The 5,962-nt window shown below is 49.1% G+C and overlaps 1 pseudogene; it reads left to right on the top strand.

Moving 5' to 3' along the window:
- Positions 1 to 205: 205 nt before the first annotated feature.
- Positions 206 to 5,732, top strand: LOC108281221 (annotated as a pseudogene).
- The last annotated feature ends 230 nt before the right edge of the window (positions 5,733 to 5,962 follow it).

Below are 5,962 nucleotides of genomic sequence, written 5' to 3'. Positions count from 1 at the left end.
CCACTCCTCCCCAAGACAGGTGATGTGTTTCAGGAGACTTGGTGGCCTTGTCAACATGCAGCAATAACAGCAATGACATGTTTTGAACATGAACTGGTATTCATTCATCCATTCCACAAACAACCCTAGAATCCCTACTGTGTTCTTCAAAGGGTCACGCGGTATCATCCCGACCCTCTCCTAGGCTTGCAGAAGCAAACCCTCCATGGAAAGAGTACAGTGTAGAACAGCCAACATCCTACCACCGACACCACCACCCATAGAAATAGCCTGGTGGATCAACAGCAGATACCAAAATGCAGAGCGGGACTGGATGTGGAGAGACAGAGGCATTCTTATCAGCTCCCACACCTCTGTCAATGAAGAGGGAGTAGAAGAAACCCACAGACTGTTTCCAGTGTTATCAGCCAGAGACAGCTCAGCTGCACCCTCCTACTGGCAAACTCACAAAGGCACACAGAGCTCCACACTGGGGCTTTCACTGTAGCAGGGTTTTTTCTTGGGTGCTGGTGGGGCACAGCTCCCCCTGAGAGAATGCTATGGGTTCTTGGCCTCCAACCTCTTAAAGAATAAGCAATGGGACCACTGCAGGTGAGCCGTATGCTGGTGAAAGTAAATATCGGGCCCAAGAAGTGTTGAGAAGGTGATTTTATTTACGTAGGGAAAAGAGAAGGAAAGAAGAGAAAGACTTCCACAAAGAGTGTGGAAGGGGATCCCAAAGGGGAAAATTCCAGAGGTGAAAGGGAGCTCCCACCGTATGGGAGGGGATTCCAGAGAGCTGGAAATCCCGCGTGCGTGAAGGAGCAGGGGAATTTATCCTGGGAGAAATTCGCACCTTCCCAAGTTCCTCTGGCCAATGAAAGGAGTTCCTTTAAACTTCCACTGGGGTGACTCACTTTTAGTTTCTCCCAATGCCGGTGAAATTCAAACATAAACCGTTAACTCTCCCGGAGGAAGAGAGATGGGAGGCAGGCATGGCACTGGGAAATTCTTGCCCTTAAAACTACGCCCTCTCATGGACCTGGAAAGAGAACACTTGTCCTCATCACTGTGGCCACACCACTACCACTATGGCAAAACAAACGAGCTTTGCAGTCCCACCACCACAGGAAGAGTGCAAATGGAGGTAAAAGCTTACGTGATAGAAGATATCCTCTTCCTCCAAACTCACTTCCTTGATACCATGACAGCCAACATCAGGAAGGGAGGGAGGAACAGGGGTCACAGGTTGCCTCTCCTCCCTTGGTTCCACAATGACCTCGAGAAGCCTGGCAGTTGTCATCAACCTTACTTAACACTCAAGTCACAGGAAGGTGTAGAGAGGGAATATTTTAAAGGAAGAGCATGACACCCTTCAACTTAGCCCTGCATAGACATGGCCTGATGAAGAGAAGGGAGACAGAGCAGTTCCCATCAAGCCACTTGCCACCTACATCCTGGAATCCCTGGCCAGTGGCTCTCCAGAAGATCTGAGGCCCTGGCCAGTCTCAGCAGTTGGGTTCTGTGTGCCTTATAAATAGTACTCTTCAAAATGTTTGATTTGTTGCCATTACTTTAAAATTTGGAACATTTCACATAAAAGTCCAGGCTTCTCTTGGAACATCACAAGACCTGGACCCCTGAAATATGAATCTCCCACCTATGGCAATACACGACGTGGGGTGGGGTACCCAGCAGCTCCCCCTAACTGAGCACGCCCTCTCATGCCCTCAAGCTCCATGAGGGCCCCACACAGGGTGCTGCTGACTTGTCCCAGCTGTGACATCTGTTACGGAGTTCCAAGGTAGTGACAATGCTAAATTTGCCTTTCCTCCCTCTGTCTACCCAGACATTTCAAAGAGTTAAAGCTTCAGACTATAAAGACTCTTTATGAAGAATTACTAGGCCAGGTGCAGTGTCTCAGGCCTGCAACCCCAGCACTTTTGGAGGCTGAGGCAGGAGGATCACTTGACCTGAGGAGTTCAATGCCACCCTGGGCAATATAGTAAGACTGTATCTCTACAAAAATAAAATAAAATAAGCCAGGCATAGTGGCATGCGCCTATAGTCCCAGATACTCAGGAGGCTGATGCTGAAGGATCTCTTGAGCCAGGAGTTTGAAGCTACAGTGAATTGTGATCACACCACTGTTGGGCAACACAGTGATACCCCATCTAAAAAATATCCCTTCTCTCCTCTTCCCCAACATGCGCTCCATGATTTATACCTCACTAGAAGAGAGCTCAGTTGGTGTGAAATCCGAAGACTGTCGGAGGCAGGAACCTAGCCATCAAGCTAAAAGGCATCCCTGGCTTCAGTGAAAATCCCTTAGTGAGCTAGAACTGGGGATGGAGAACAGGCCCAGCCAGGGCAGGAACAGTGCCCAGAAGGAGGAAGACAGGAGGGCTGCCTCCATCTCCCTCAGCCCTGGACCCCGCAGGGCAGCTCTCACAGGACAAAAACCAGAGGGAACCATGGTGGAGTCTGTGGCTTGGTCCCTGGTCCCCAGCACCCAGGCTCCCAGTGGAAAGAGCATCTGTCAAGGGAGCTGGGCTCTGCCACGTGGCCCTGTGTGTGGTCATGTACTAGACTCTGATGCCCTCAGGGACACTTATCTCATTTATCAAAGTACAACTTGAAATGTATGGGTTTCAAATTACTTTTAGTAGTAAAACCTTTTTTCAAACAAATTTCTCCACTGATCTCCAGTAAATAAAACAAACACAAACAAAGCTGGTCTGCCTGAAATGCGAGAGAAAGGCAATCTGACCCCCTTATTCAACTTGACTCACACACAGATATGCATCCCTACCACCATCCCCCAAAAACACAGCACCTCGGAATTAGAAAGCCTTTTTGAGATGAAGTAAAACCTCCACTCGTCTCTCACGATCATAATCGCCTCTCCATGCCCCTGAGTGATGCTGTTTAACCTAACATGCCCCCAAACAGGTCCCTCATACCTCACACAGCAGCCTGTTCCACATGGCAGCCAGTTTCGTTTGTTTAAAAACTTTCCTACTATTTTCAACAAAGATGCCATTTAATGGGGAAAGACAGGCTCTTCAATAAATGGTGTTGGGAAGACTGAATAGCCACCACACAAGAATGAAGTTGGATCCCTACTGTCTTTGTCCATTTTGTGCTGCAGTAACAGAATACTGGAGACTGGGTAATTTATAATGAAGCAGAATTTATTTCCTAACAGTTCTGGAGGCTGGGAAGTCCAAGATCAAGGTGCTGACATCTTTGAGCACCTTCTTGCTGCATCTTAACATGGCAGAAAGGCAAGAGAGAGACAAAGCGGGGTTGAGCATGTCCTTTTATAGAAAATCCACTCCTGCGATAACAGCATTAATCTCTTCATAAGGGCAGAGCCCTCATGACCCAAACACCTCCCACTTCCCAGCACTGCTGCACTGGTAATCAAGTTTCCAATGCAAGAACTTTGGGGGACATGTTCAAGCCATAGCACTTGCTTCACGTTGTGTGCAAAAATTAACTCAAAATAGATCAAAGACCTAAATATAAAAGCTAAAACTATTCAACCCTTAGAAGAAAACATGGGCAAAACTCTTTGCAGCCTTGGATGAGGCAATGGTTTTTTAGATATGACAACAAAAGCACAAACAACCAAAGGGAAGAAAGATAAATTGGGCATCATCGAAATTAAAAACGTTCGATGTTTCAAAATGACACTATCAGGTGAAAAAGCAACATACAGGTCAGGGTGCGGTGGCTCATGCCTGTAATCCCAGCATTTTGAGAGACCAAGGCGGGCAGACACTTGAGGTCAGGAGTTTGAGAACAGTCTGGCCAACATGGTGAAACTCCATCTCTACCAAAAATACAAAAATTAGCTGGATGTGTTGGTGTGTGCCTGTAATCCCAGCTACTCAGGAGGCTGAGGCAGGAGAATTGCTTGAACCTGGGAGGCAGAGGTTGTAGTGAGCTGAGATTGCAACCCTGCACTCCAGCCTGGGCAAAAGAGTGAGATTTCATCTTAAAAATAAAATAAAACCATACAGAATGGGAGAAAATATTTGCAAGCTGTGTATATGATAAAGAAATTATATTTAGAATATACAAAGACAATTAAGACATGTATTAGTATGCAAATACATTTACCCAATAAAATATTGTTAACTATAAGAATTATGGCCCAATAATGAGAAGACATGGGCAAAGAATAAACACATTATTTGCCATTTGTGTGATGTTATTAAAAAGATATTTCAATTAAAACCACACTCTTATATGGTTAAAGTAGAAAATAATGATAACAAGAAGCAGCTTCTCCATTCCTTCTGGAATCTCCGCCTGATTCAGCCCACCTGCCTCCACTCCTGCCTCCCCTGTGTCCATCAGGGTGACCCAGAAGTCCTACAAGGTCTCCACCTCTGGCCCCCAAGCCTTCAGCAGCCACTCCTGCATGAGTGGGCCCAGTGCCTGCATCAGCTCCTTGAGCTTCTCCTGAGTGGGCAGCAGCAGCTTCCAGCATGGCCTGGGTGGACGCTATGGTGGGGCCAGCGGCATGGGAGGTGTCACCGCCATAATGGTCACCCAGAGCCTGCTGAGCCCCCTTAACCTGGAGGTGGACCCCAACACCCAGGCCATGCGCACCCAGGAGAAGGAGCAGATCAAGAGCTTCAACAAGTTTGCCGCCTTCATAGACAAGGTAAGGTTTCTGGAGCAGCAGAGCAAGATGCTGGAGCCTCCTGCAGCTGTAGCAGACAGATCAGGGCAACATGGACAACATGTTCCAGAGTTGAAGACTCGGGGCCCGGAGAAGCTGAAGCTGGAGGTGGAGCTTGGCAATATGCAAAGACTGGTAGAGGACTCCAAGAACAAGTATGAGGATGAGATCAATAAGCCTACAGAGATGGAGAATGAATTTGTCCTCATGAAGAAGGATGCAGATAAGCTTACATGAACAAAGTAGAGCTAGAATCTTACCTGGAAGGACTGACTGACGAGATCAGCTTCCTCAGCCGCTGTGTGAAGAGGAGACCCAGGAGCTGCAGTCTCGGATCTCAGACATGTCTGTGGTGCTGTCCATGGACAACAGCTGCTCCCTGGACATGGACAGCATCATCGCTGAGGTCAAGGTGCAGTATGAGGAGATCACCCACCGCAGCCGGGCTGAGGCTATGTACCAGATCAAGTTTGAGGAGCTGCAGACACTGACTGGGAAGCAAGAGGATGACCTGCGGCACACAGACTGAGATATCTGTGATGAACCAGAACATCAGCCGACTCCAGGCTGAGATTGAGGGCCTCAAAGGCCAAAGGGCTTCCCTGGAGGCCACCAGCACAGGTGCTGAGCAGTGTGGGGAGCCGGCCATTAAAGATGCCAACACCAAGCTGTCCAAGCTGGGGGCACCCTGCAGCGGGCCAAGCAGGACACGGTAGCAGCTGCCTGAGTACCAGGAGCTGATGAACGTCAAGCTGGCCCTGGACAAGCCTGTCACCTACGGGAAGCTGCTGGAGGGCAAGGAGAGCCATCTGGAGTCTGGGATGCAGAACATGAGTATCCATATGAAGACCACCAGCTGCTATACAGGTGGTCTGAGCTCGGCCTATGGGACCTCACAAGCCCTGGCCTCGGCTACGGCCTAAGTTCCAGCCTTGGCTCTGGCGTGGGCTCCAGCTCCTTCAGCCAAACCAGCACCATCAGGGCTGCAGTTGCTAAGAAAATGGAGACCCGCGACGGGAAGCTGGTGTCCGAGTCCTCTGACATCCTGCCCAAGTGAACACAGCTGTGGCAGCCCCTCCCAGCCTGCCCCTCCTGAGCCTCCCAGAGCCCGAGAGGGAGGCTCCTGTGAAGGATTAGCACAGAGAACAGGAGACCAACCTGAGGCTCAGCCCTAGCCCTCAGCCCACCAGTGGGGAGTTTACTGCCTGGGGACCCCCTTGCCCATGCCTCCAGCTGCAAAACAATGCAATTGCTTTTTTTTTTTGTTCAAAATAAAACCTCAGCTCT

This window comes from Cebus imitator, unplaced genomic scaffold (assembly GCF_001604975.1).
Source record: "Cebus imitator isolate Cc_AM_T3 unplaced genomic scaffold, Cebus_imitator-1.0 Scaffold222, whole genome shotgun sequence".
Lineage (NCBI taxonomy): Eukaryota > Metazoa > Chordata > Mammalia > Primates > Cebidae > Cebus > Cebus imitator.
The sequence above is the reverse complement of the archived record's forward strand: the minus strand, read 5'-3'. Positions and strand labels throughout refer to the sequence as shown.